Here is a 14,755-nt window from a genome sequence, read left to right as displayed (position 1 = left end):
AATAAAAAAAATCTAAAAATAAAATAAAAAAAAACCAACTCTCTCCCTTCCCATCCGTTCGGTGGCCTCCGCTGTTGTGCAGATCTGGGCAGTTTTTATTCGACATTCATCGGCCCCTTTCCCCTCGAAAGTCCAGCTCTTTCCATGGAAAACACCGAAAGGCGGAGGAGAATAAAAAAAAAATTATCAGTCAATCATCTCGAGGAGAAGGAATCTTAAAAGCAATTAACACAGCGAAAGAAAACGACGCCAATTAGGAACCACAACCTCCCTCATTCCCTTTCAATAATAATCTGTATTATATTCGGAGGAGTCTTTGAAGAACAACTGTGGCAAAGATGCCCTGAGGGGAGCGCCCGCCCCCTATTCCTTTCTCTCGCGATTTCTTTTCTCTGATTTGTTTTTCTATACACATATACATACATACATACACTGTAATATAATAATCTTTTTATTTTATTATTTTTATTAATTCTATTTCAATAATTTTACTTTTACTTTTGAATATTTCATTTTTATTTTCTCATTTAAAAGTAAATATATATATATATATATATATATATATATATATATATATATATATATATATATATATATAAAGTATCAATAAGTATGTATACACAGTTTCGTTTTGACATGACCCGACCTACAATGTTTTCTATATTCATTATTTCATACTTTCCATTCATTCTGAATAACCTAAAAAAAATTAATTTTCCAATTATAACTTGCGCGTATTCTTCAATTACTTTCTCATAAAGCGACTTTAACTTTTATATCATGCAACTTTTTTCTCATGTTATCTTTACTTCATTATATTTCATTTTCTATTGGCTGAAGTCATGTTGGGATATCGCATTGTCTTCAATCATTAAACTTTTCATTTTTAGTTTTTATCACATGACCTTCATTACTCCTTTTCGTTTCATTACTTTCATTCTGAGAAGCTGCAGAAACCTCTTTGTCTTATTGCTCTGTTCTTTATCTACCCTTCCATTACCTTTTGCTTTGATAACTCCATTCCTTGCTTCTCTATTCATTACTTTATACAGCCTATTCCTTAATACGCTCATTATATTTTTTAATAATCACTGTTATCGACGATTATCTTCGTATTCATGTGATTTATCTTTACGTCTTCCAATAAAAATTTCTATCAACGTCCTGGCTGTATAACCTTCCTTTTCATTCAAACTTGAATTCTTAATATGTAGGTATCAGCTATCATTTGATTTCGTTACGCATCGCGTCCACAAAACTATAAATCTCTCCCTTATTCACACACGTCATTTCAATATTCTTATTTCTAATATAAAAACCTCACAACCATATGCATCATCTGCTTTTGACAGATGTCATTCGCGTATTTTTTTTCTTCACTGTTGATCTGCGAAATCTAGCGATGGCGCAACATTCTCTCCTCGAGCAATTTTCAATTTATCTTTAATTAACTGCAAGGTTATTTAATCAAGATACCGTCATCCCTCCATCCCTCCCCTCCTCCTTATTAAGCATTTTTTTTCCAAGATTGGTTCTTATCCTCGAGTGACATAAGGGTCGCTTTCGTATGAGACCCGTCAGCCTGGCAAAGGAAGTGAGATCGGCCACACACACAGGTTCACGCAATACCAACCCAAGAGAGACGAGGGAATAAAGGAATCACTCGGAAACACAAATAACGCTACTTATTTCATTTCGTAGCTATCTCGAACGTTCAAACTAACCAACCCCCCTCTAAGGTCGCCATAGCAACCGCCAGGTATTGACACAGCGGAACCATGAGAGAGAGAGAGAGAGAGATTTATTTATTTAATAAATTTTATTACGCCCAAAGACGTCAAACAAAGTTACATATTAGCAGTTACATATTAGCAGTTACATACATTACATCAGAAATCAACAGAAAAAAAAAAAAATAAAAAAAAAATAAAAAAAAAAAATAAAAAAAATAAAAAATAAAAAATAAAATAAAAATTACTAATATTACAGCATTGAATCATCGGTAAATCAGTTACAAATAACATATATGAGATCGTATTCTATCACAACAACTGCAACAGACAGTTTAGGGAGAGAGAGAGAGGAGAGAGAGAGAGAGAGAGAGAGAGAGAGGGTCACTGATTAATCATTATAACAAAAACATGCATATAGATGGCGTGTTACGTGCGGTATGGATATCAAAGAGAGAGAGAGAGAGAGAGAGAGAGAGAGAGAGAGAGAGAGAGAGAGAGAGAGACTTCTGCTGATTAATCACTGTAACAATGTCAAAATTCGTGCTCCCCCCCCCCCCGGCCCCACAAAAAAATTAGTATAAGCTTCTTCTTTTTTTTAATCTGCATATGGACTCAACAGTTGTTTGAGAGTCCCCAACATAAACATTAACAGAAAAATAATTACGTAATGAACAACAATGAAAGGACACGTTTGTTCCTTTATCAGACTTCCACTGATACCACTGATTTGCACAAACAAACAAACAGAAGTGCGCGAATGTCAACACAAAGGATATTCACAGTTAAAACGTAACCCTTCAATCTTATTTAGATAAAAAGAAAAACTGGCCAATGTAATCACCTTAATCAAATTTCAAACTGAAATATTAGTATACAGTAGTTCAGAATGCCCAGTTATGAGCATCAACAACAACGAAACATGCAAAAATAATTTATATAACTTATCAAAGACGAAACGACGACAAAGCCCTGTCTTAAAACACCATTTTTGGCGGAGACAAAAATTGGTCTTCGAGGAAAATGAGACGCAATTTCTTAAAACACACACTCTCTCTCTCTCTCTCTCTCTCTCATCTCACACAAAAGTAAACTTTTTTCTTTTTTTTTTTTTTTTTTGGTCGTTTGTCCTCAAGTAATTGCTTTGATCCATAGCTAGTGTTAGGTAGACTAACCTTATGGAATATCAAAGGTAAAAGGGACAGGTGTTTTTGAGGTGTTCTACACGAAAATAAACACGCCGTGAAAACATTTTATTATACTTCATTAAGGTTAAAGCTTGACTTTTAAATTGCCAATCACCTAACACACACACACACACATATACAAATTTATAAATATATATAGATATATAAATGTATATACATATAAATTTATACATATCTATAAATTATGTATATATACATAATATATATATGCATACATACATACGTAGCATGTAAATACGCTCGCCTATACATACCTGTAAGTGTATTATACGGACGGGCGTTTGAATTGCTAATTGGTGGAATACATTATTTCCCAAAATTGCATGGTGTCTCGAAAACAATATACAGGAGTTGCTTTTTTTCTTTCTTTCTTTCTTTTTTTTTGTGGAGGAGGGGGATTATATGAAAACTGGTCGTTAAATTGATCAACAAAATATCAATAATGCAAAAAATTGCGAAAAAAGACATGTCAAACATATGAACAGCCAAGTCTCTCTAGTTAAATACATTACTTAAGTCGATGGCCACAATTCCCCCCCTCCCCTCTACTCTCTCTCTCTCTCCATCTCCATTCTCTCTCGTCTCTCTCTCCTCTCTCTCTCTCTCTCTCTCTCTCTCTCTCAGATTTTGTGTGTAACGAGTAAGAAAGTCTATCTCTCACTCTCTCTCTCTTTCCAAGATTATTATGTTTAATGAATCACAATATCTATCTCTCTCTTTTCTTCAGATTTTATGTGTAACATTTTAGAAAGTCTCTCTCTCTCTCTCTCTCTCTCTCTCTCTCTCTCTCTCTCTCTCTTCTCCTATATGTACAAATCAGAAAGTTCCTCTCTCTCCTCTCCCCTCTCTCTCTCTCTCTCTCTCTCTCTCTCTCTCTCTCTCTCTCTCGCTTTTTCCAAGATTATATGTTTAATGAATCACAATATCTTTCTCTCTCCTCCCCCCCCCCCACCTCTCTCTCTCTCTCTCTCTCATACAATCACTAACATACACCCAGCCTCACACCAATCAATCCGTCAAACTGCAACCAGCCCCAATCTTCTTGCCATAAAATTCAAAAACGCAAACCTATCATCATCATTTCACATGAGGGCAATGTGCCGCGTATACTGCGAAGCAATTACGCAAAGCATGACTAATGTCAGCGACGGAAAAGCTATTGCGAGTAATGAATGAGTTCCACAGAATGAAAACGGTAGTGGTATACTATCGGGTTCGCGTACTTTACCCGCGCGCAGGAGGAGGAGGAGGAGGAGGAGGAGCTGAAATGAAGCCGGATCTAATTTCATAACTGTGGTAGCTGCTGGAAAGAAATGAATAAATAAATAAATAAATCCGTCCGTATATTCGACAAATTTATAAGTAATATAAAAAAAAAGCATTTTTTTCCGAAAGAATAAAGATACCTAGATCTTTCATTTCGATAAACCAATAATTACGAGAACAAAATAGATACTTGCGTTTTTAAAACAGTTTCTGATTAATGTTAGTCTACTGAAATTAATGATTACAAGTGCACAGTTAAAAAGATTACCTTTTTTATGGATTCTGTCATTACTGATTTCCATGATTAAGCCCCTGAGAGAGAGAGAGAGAGAGAGAGAGAGAGAGAGAGAGAGAGAGAGAGAGAGAGAGCATAATTTGCATTATGCTTTCAAAAATCAAGAAAAAAAAATTGTCGCATCACACAATGCATTTAGACAACGTCATGCTCTCTCTCTCTCTCTCTCTCTCTCTCTCTCTCTCTCTCATACAATGATTTGGATGTCACTGGCATCGAACTGAAGTAGACAGGATATTTTCTAATTAATAAACAGTAGCATAGTCGAATGTATACTGTGCCCTGACTTTTCGACTGAAACCAGGTCACTTGTGATATAAACATAACCAAATTCCAGTTCTATTCATTAAGCACGGATGATCGTATATGCGCGCGTATGTCCACAAAGACGATAACACACAGCAGCATTTCGATGTCATTACCTGTTCCATTTCCCTTTTGTCATGACAGATGGGAAAACTAAGGAAATGAGACGTATTGCTGCAGTTCACTGCAACTTCACTTTAAGGAATTGATTTCGTTTGAATGACAAAAAACAGTTAAAGACGTCATTTTCTCTTAACTGCTTCCTCCACGGACGTTGTGAACGCTGCTTGACAAGTGATGCAATGCAGTGGATGAAACAGTATTATAACACGCACAAATTAATCGTAAAATGCGGCAAAATATAAAGATGCAAGAAAAAAAAATATTGCAGACCATCAAATGCGACGCTGTGAAGATAAAAAAAAATACTGAAATGAATGACGATAAATATGATAACAAATATAATAAAAGGAAAAAAAGTATTGCAGACCATCAAATACGACGTTGTGAAGACAATAAAAATAATACTGAAATGAATGACGATAAAACATGATAACAAATATATAATAAAAGAAAAAAGTATTGCAGACTATCAAATGTGATTGTGAAGATAAAAACCTATATGAAATGAATGCATGAAATATTCAGTGATTCATGCAATCAAACGAGGGACGTATAAAAATAGAGGTCTGAACACTTAATACATAAAATACACTGGCATATTCATACAATTACAATTCATACCACGCCAGTCTTCGCTTCAGAACGACGCTTTCACAGTCGCCCGAAATCTTCGCATCAGCGTTCGCGGGGCCAAAACTCTGCGATGATCGTCACAGTAAGATACAAAAGGCGGAATAATAGATGTGTTTACTGTGGATTTGCGCGGTAAAAGACCCGCCTAAAAAATACCGCCGCCCCTAGGGGCGGAAGTCGCCCCCTTCGCCGCGGGTCTCTCGACCATACTGCAGGATTTATCAATAAACGCATTCGCTGTAATAGGCAGCTCGGTTTATAGGCATTTCCATGGCGCTTTTATCGCTGTCATGTAATATTAGCTGGCTTGTGCGCTGGGCCGAAAATATAAATAAATAATTCGCGGTGCGTGTAAATAAAGAATGATATGATTCGCCGTCGTAAATAAAGCTAATAAACTCCGCTGCGTAAAAAAAAAAAATAATAAATAAATAAAAAAATAAGTGTCGTGGCGTGAAATGAACTTGAAAGCATACTTATTTCTTTGAGAATATTCGCTTAATGACGTTGGCCTAATTCTGCTGCGTTTTCCACAATGTAAAGTGCAGCATATTATAATTCTTGCTTATTTAATTACTTAGTGTTACACTATACCTAAAATAAATGTTATTTTCTTATGGATGATTAAAATAATGGGATCCAATCATCTAATGCTGTATTGCAGACACAGAGAAATATACCTACATACAAACGTACATACATACATCACATTCACGACCATATCAATAATCAACCTCATATCCGTTTATGGGGCCTTCATTCTATAATACATAGTCTTTTCTTTCCACTACAAATATTCTCTTTCTTCTTTCTACTACAAATATTGTCTTTCTTCTTTCTACTATAAATATGGTCTCCATTTCCAATATAAATATTGTCTTTCTTCTTTCCACTACAAATATTGTCTTTCTTCTTTCCACAATAAAAATTGTCTTTCTTCTTTCCACTACAAATTTTGTCTTTCTTCTTTCCACAATAAATAGTCTCTTTTTCTTTCCACTACAAATTTTGTCTTTCTTTCTTTTCCACAATAAATATTGTCTTTCTTCTTCCACTACAAATTTTTGTCTTTCTTCTTTCCACAATAAATTGTCTTTCTTCTTTCCACTACAATTTTTATCTTTCTCTTTCCACAATAAATATTGTCTATTTTCTTTCCACTACAAATATTGTCTTTCTTCTTTCCACAATAAATATTGTCTTTCTTCTTTCCACTACAAATTTTGTCTTTCTTCTTTCCACAATAAATATTGTCTTTCTTCTTTCCACTACAAATTTTGTCTTTCTTCTTTCCACAATAAATATTGTCTTTCTTCTTTCCACTACAAATTTTATCTTTCTTCTTTCCACAATAAATATTGTCTTTTTTCTTTCCACTACAAATATTGTCTTTCTTCTTTCCACTCTAAATACTGTCTTTCTTCTTCCAGCTTCTTTATGCATTTTTCTCATCTTATAAAATGTTTTGTTTAACACTTCCATCAATACCCTAACATATGCTTAATCTTCCCATTTCCCTACAACACCTCTCATCTTTGTTATACATTTTTCACAACGCACTCACTCATCTATCAGGTTCATCATCCCTATACATTCCATAACCCCTATCATACATTCTATACAGGGATTTTATCAGGTGAATGTTTCTCAAACATTATTCGCATAATATTGATACATTCCATGAATTCCACCTCATTACCCTCGAATAGACTTAAAGGATTCCTATTCATTTTATCATGCCTTACTCCTAAACTGATTATTCCACTCTGCAATATCTACCATAATTTCCCTCGATATCGGCAAATGCCATCAAGCATGGAGCCCAAAGGGGAAAATAATTCATTTCACGTGCGCGGCAGTAAATGTGCAAATACATTTCACGTGCAGAAAAATATATCAATATATTTCACGCGCCAAAGAATGAATCGGTATGTTTCACGTGAAAAACGATACATTCCACGAGCAGTAGAATATATCAGTACATTTCACGTGCAAATGAATAAACCGGTATAGTTCACGTACAAATGAATAAACCGGTATAGTTCACGTACAAATGAATAAACCGGTATATTTCACGTACAAATAAATAAACCGGTACACTTGACGTACAAATGAAATGAACCGGTATATTTCACGTACAAATGAATAAACTGGTATATTTCACGTGCCAAGGAATGAATAACTTCCTTCTGTGTCCCCCCATCTTCTGTAACTTGTTCAAATGAACACCGTTTTCTTTGAAAGCTCTAATTTCTATTCAATGACCCTTAAAAGGGTTGTTCCATATAAAATAAATATATAGCAAAAGTAAAAGAATACTATAGTAGATTCACATCAACCATGCATCCGAGGATGTCTAGGCCAGTCCCTTACGATGCTCCTGATTGGCTGCTGATAAGCCAATCACAGGACTGGAAACTCTCGAGTGTGTTCACATAGGCTGGATGTATGTTCCACCTCTCATGAAAGACGTATCCCTCAGGAGAGTTGGAACATACATCCTGCCTATGTGAACTATCAGGAGAGACTGAGAGTTTCCACCCCTGTGATTGGCTTATCAACAGCCAATAAGGAGCGTCGTAAGGGACAGGCCTAGACATCGTCGGATGCACGGTGATGTGAATCTACCAAAGTACGCAGGTACCTGTACCTACTTCATAATACTAGTCATTGACGCCTGCGGCCCCCCCCCCAACCCCGTTCCGTCGCTCAAACGCAAATATTATTATTCCCGGGGCCAAATATTTTACCTGAGCCAAGTCCGCGAGACTCATTAAATGAGCGAAAAGGAATTCGGGCTGCCGAAATTTCCGGTGCAAAATACAATTAACACATTCCGCGGACCGGCGAATTTTCAGAAAAAAAAACCACGGGGTTTTAGACTGCAGCCTTGGAGAGAGAGAGAGAGAGAGAGAGACTTTAAAAGCAGGAAGTTACAATTTTTGAATCACAAGAAAATAATTTGATATAACAATTACACAGAAAAGAGATAAGGACTGTGAGAGAGAGAGAGAGAGAGAGAGAGAGAGAGAGAGAAGAGAGAGAGAGAGAGACTCCGTATCTCAGTTAAGAAATTTTATGCATGAAAGGTTATGAAATGTTCATAATTGAGCATTTCTTTTAACGATGACTTTACCTATAAATTACCCGTGGGTCTTAACGGACTCTCAAAATCATTTACAGGACTTGGAAGTCTTGTATAATACGGTTACAAAAGCACGATACGACAAAATACATGTAAATATCTGTGGAGGTAAAAACGGGAAAGTCAATTTTTTTTTTCTGTCATTTCTCAGCTTCCCGTTTTCTTTATCGCCTGTCCTTTTGCAATCTCCCGTTTTCTTTATCTCCTGTCCTTTCTCATTCCCCCGTTTTCTTTGTCTCCTGTCCTTGATCGATCTCCAGTTTTCTTTATCCCCTGTCGTAATCGATCTCCAGCTTTCTTTATCCACTGTACTTGTAAATCTCCCGTCTTCTTTATCTCACGTCGTTTATCAATCTCCCGTTTTCTTTATCTCTTGCCCTTTCTCAGTCTCCCGTTTTCTTTATCTCCTGTCCTTTATCAATCTCCCGTCTTCTTTATCTCATGTCCTTCACCAATCTCCCGTTTTCGGTATCTCCTGTCCTTTATCAAACTTCCGTTTTTTTGTTATCTCTTGCCCTTTCTCATTATCCCCCTTTTCTAAAGCTACTGTTCGACTCTGCTTCACACAGATGACTTGTTAACAGTCATTATTCCTTAACAAGGGAAACTCTTATGCAAAATTGAAACTTTTGGGTAAACAGCTCTCCCTACGTAAATCGTTCAGGGCTTCGCTTGGTATACTACTATTTTACCGTCCAAATTAAGAAATGGCACTTACATGGGCATATTTCCTATAAATGAGAGTAAAATGCGAAACTCTCTCTCTCTCTCTCTCTCTCTCTCTCATGAACTGCACTGACAATACATATGGTTTCTTGGCTGCAGTAAATACTTGCAAATTATATTAGCTAAAATATTTCACGTGATTATCAAATCTATTCTACATAAACTCCAATACTTTATGGCTACTTCTTGTACCAATGAAAAAATCATCCAGCCAAATTTTAACTAAAATCTGAAAACGTATTAAAGATTAATATACAGGAATTATTCCACACAAAAAATTTCAATGCGCCACACGGATTACTAACTTACTTAACTTACGATAAACGGAATTTTGAAACAGGACTTTGACACGTACTAAATTACAGATGTAGGTCAGCTGGAATTAATTTTTCTTATGCCGAGTGGGGATGCTTAAACTCTCTCTATCTCTCTCTCTCTATAAGGTGGAAAATTGGACAGAGATAAACAATAACAATCGATACCCAATATGGCCACTGTATCCTAAAATTCTAGACCCACGACGTCTCAGCTAACCTCTACTGATGAGAGAGAGAGAGAGAGAGAGAGAGAGAGAGAGAGAGAGAGAGAGAGAGAGGAGAGAGGCTACTTATTCTTAGAAAAATAGTCTGTTGAAAGGAGAACATTAAGATAATATCGAGAAGGAAGCAGTGGGTTAATCCTTCCCCGAGAAAAAAAAAACACACACACACACACAATTCATTCTCTCCAGATACTAATAACCTAGATCAACATAATAATAATAATAATAATAATAATAATAATAATAATAATAATAATATAATAATAATAATAATAATAATATTGTATTTTTATATTGTTGTTCTATTTTATATAAAATTAACTCGCTTAATTCTGCCATTCTCTTGAACAGTATTTGCCTAAAAGAGGGTCTTCTACCTAAATAAAATAATAATAATAATAATAATAATAATAATAATAATAATAATAATAATAACATTGGAAGGAGACCCTCTTTCAAAACAAGTCTTATTGAAAGATATTGCTGCATCAGCTGCATTCAAATTGACAAGTTGAATGCAGCTGATGCAGCAATATCTTTCAATAATAATAATAATAATAATAATAATAATAATAATTAATAATAATAATAATTAAGTATTTTATATTGTTTTTCTGCCATTCTCTTGAACAGTATTTGCCTAAAAGAGGGTCTTCTACCAAAATATATAATAATAATAATAATAATAATAATAATAATAATTATTATTATTATTATTATTATTATTATTATGAAGGAGACCCTCTTTCAAACAAGTCTTATTGAAAGATATTGCTGCATCAGCTGCATTCCAAATTGACAGCTGAATGCAGCTGATGCAGCAATATCTTTCAATAATATAATAATAATAATAATAATAATAATAATATTATTATTATTATTATTAGTCATAATTATCATCATTCAAAAAACATTAAACTCACGGGCCCTGGAGAAGGCCAAACACCCTCGGATCAAGAGAAATTTAGGGGGGGCGTCCCGTGACTAATGGCGTCCTCCGACATTACTCGGCATAAACAGCATTAAGAACGCTCATTATAAGCCCACCAGCCGTTCTTCACTCTAACAAATGGATGGTAAATATTAAAAAGAAAAAAAAAAGAGATCTTTAATTTCCTGAAAGAAGATGATGAGTTCCGGTAATTAACAGCGAGGACAATGTTGAGAAAACACACATGGAAGACCAACACAAAAACACTCTCAGTCGTCTGCCCGTCTTGTTTTAAGCGAGTTTTCATTTTTATTTATTGGAGTCGCATGGGCAGTTTGAAGGACGAACATAGATACGAACATCCATACCCACACACACACGTATATGTATACTTATATACATTCGTGCAGGTTAGATATACGTACATACATCTAATCTCCACACACATATACACAGATGCAATCTGTATTTATACAAACAATCTAACTTACAATCGTGGAGAGAGAGAGAGAGAGAGAGAGAGAGAGAGAGAGAGAGAGAGAGAGAGAGAGAGAGGAATGTTTCCCCTAATGATATGCGTACTTTAGCATGCATACATATATATATACCCTTACCAGATACAATAGATATAATAACACTGACGACGAAGGTCGTGTTATTATATGTGAATCTGAACAAAAATAACAAGGATGGTTTCTGAAAAGAATTATTACTCTGCGAAAAAAATGAGAGGAGGAGGACGAGTGAGAAGCGATGAAGGAAAGGAGGCGGGCAATGTTTTTACCATGATAAAAATATTCATTTTGGGAGGGAAAACTTACTGAAAGGATGTCACAAAAATAATGCGAAAAATGAGGTTGTGTGTGTTTATGTACTATATGCATGTATGTGTATAGTATATATTTGTGATGTGGTTTTGTTTGCATAACGTAAATATGTTGGTACAGTGTATGTATGATATATAATATATACATACATATATATATATATATATATCTATATATATATAATAGATAGTATATATAATCGTGTTAGAGTTTTTTACCTGCTATATGGTTATGATTTTTTTGATTAAACTAGCAATACCTCAATGGCCATAAATATGTTTGTTTTATGGAATACAAATCGATATAGTCAAAACATACATCTAAATACCAGTTCATATTAATAAATACGACCTAATAATGTTATAATGACTAATGTAACTCATTAGTTCTTATTTAATTTATTTACTTATTTATTCATTCATTTTTCCATGCTAGGACTTGATAACAAGGAGAAAACTGACAGTCTCCGAGCTGGAAAAAAATAATTAAATAAACATAAATATTAACAGTGTTGTTCACCAGCGTTCATTAGTCAATTCGCTTCAATGACGTTTTATTTCAAATTTATTACGTTACCTTCAACAGCAAAGTTCACTAACGAGAGAGAGAGAGAGAGAGAGAGAGAGAGAGAGAGAGAGAGAGAGAGAGAGAGAGAGAGAGAGTTAATGACTTGCATTGTTCATCTTCCTTCACGAAACGAAGCAAACAAGCCAGCCCCTTTAAACAGTGTAGGCATTTGTTTTTGTGGCTTGTACGCCCGACGTATTTACAGTATCATTATGTCAAAGTTCAAAGACACTTACGTTCATTCAAACCTGACTTGTAGGCTCCATTAATTAGGGAGAATTCAAAACAAAAAACGAACCTCACTTTGATGGGCGACTAAAGCAATTCTCACTGTGCATTTCTGTTTGTTTGTATGGTGTTTTTACGTTGCATGGAACCAGTGGTTATTCAGCAACGGGACCAACAGCTTTACGTGATTTCCGAACCATGTCGAGAGTGAACTTCTATCACCAGAAATACACATCTCTAACGATATTTTACCTCTTGTTACTTCTTCCTAATGAACACCATATTATTCTTTGGAAGCTTGAATTTCAAGTCAGTGGCCCCTTTGGTGTGCTTGTTCCATATGAATAGGGTTCATCTTATAATAATAATAGTTTTCCTGGTTCCCTGAAAAGGAACCTGGAAAAACTATATGCCGAAGTAGCTCCAGGACTCAAGCAGAGGGATGTGCTCCTAGGAACAGCGCACATTGTGAGAAAAGTGATGTTCTCCTAAGGAGGCAGGATGCAATCCGGAACCCCACACTATAAAAACTACCCAGACGAATTGGATGACTGTGGTAAAATAAATAAATAATAATAAATAAATAAATAAATAAATAAATAAATAAATAATATGAAGGTAGGAGACCCTCTCGCACACGTTTGTAAACTCTACGGAAACCATACGCCACTTTTAGTTATATCAATAACTTAATATGGTTAGAAGAGGACATTTCCTTAACCAGAATATGAACATCGGCCAGCTATTAGCAAATATCAGCCCAGGTGAGAAGAAAATAATAAGAACTGAAAAGACCATATGTAAAATCAATTTCACTGATGCTGCCATCCTCTTTAACAAAATAATAATAATAATAATAATAATAATAATAATAATAATAATAATAATAATAATAATAATAATACCTAATAATAATAATAATAAACAGAAAAACAACAAAACCATTGAAAAATAGAATGAATGAATTATGAATCCCGAAGACCCATTCCGTCTACATTGCCTTCAGATCAGACGACCGTTAATGACAGAACCCCGAATTTCACGGGGGCCCAGTGGCAAGTGGCGCCACCCCCCCACCACACCACCCCTTCCGCTGCCGCTAGCACTGCCGGCTGTCCAATAACAGTTTGCGAACTCATCTAAGACCCCAGGAATGCGTTATAACGACGAATATGACTATTCCGCTAAAACTTTACCTCGTTTCCGATAACAACAACGGACGGGACTTACCGTCCTCCATGATTCCCTAATATCCCAAGAGGCGAGTCTCGTAAATTACGACAGAAGTGGCACTCGATACGACCCACTTTTCCACGGAATATGCACTAAGTGTTTCGTGTATGTGTGGGAGATATAATATATATATATATATATTATATATTATATATATATATATATATTATATATCATATTATTATTTTTTTTATATTTATATATTATGATATATATATATATATATATATTATTATTAATAATATATTATAATATATATTAATATATATATACAGTTACATTTATTGACCGCCTCGTCTTCCCAGCAGTATTTAATTAATTGTATTTCTAAATGAGCAGCCATGTTTTCTTCTAAAGCAGCTGATTTTGGGAGAGAACACGCGGTAGGAAGGGTGAAAAGGAATTTCCGGTCAGACTGAATGTTAGGGTAAGATGGGCAAATCACGAGAGCAGCTAGGCCTCGATATGGGTTTTAGGACCCCTACAATAAGACCTTTTCCCTTCCAAATTTGCTGGCTGTTGTTTACCAATTTCAGGCAGTGCCCGAGGCGGTGTATGAAATCCCCATGGTTCCAAGACACCCAGCATCTTTCTCAGTCGAAGCTACACCTAAAGCAAGGCGGACGTTCCTCTTCTCTCCTCCTCTGACGGGACGTCAGCCCTTTGTCCAAACGCTGATGGGACTATCTTCAGAGCACGACACATGTCCAAGCCTCAAGTAATTAAGGTACGTCTAGAAAGTGTAAACTCCAAACCAGCTCTTTTTCTCCAAGACGACTCTTGCTAATTTCATTTTCAATTCTCCCTTGTATCCCTCTTACATCAAAAGCCCTTTGTCCTCATCGGGCCATGTGCTTCCCCTTGTGAGTTGTTAAAGATTAAGTCTTCAGGGCATACCTCAGATAAACACTAGAGTTCCTTTTCCCCACTGTTAGAGAAAACTGAATAATTGTAACTTGTGCAAGAAGTCCTTTTTTATTTTGTCTAATCTGGGAT

This window comes from Macrobrachium nipponense, chromosome 17 (genome assembly GCF_015104395.2).
Source record: "Macrobrachium nipponense isolate FS-2020 chromosome 17, ASM1510439v2, whole genome shotgun sequence".
NCBI classification, from domain to species: Eukaryota; Metazoa; Arthropoda; class Malacostraca; order Decapoda; family Palaemonidae; genus Macrobrachium; species Macrobrachium nipponense.
The sequence above is the reverse complement of the archived record's forward strand: the minus strand, read 5'-3'. Positions refer to the sequence as shown.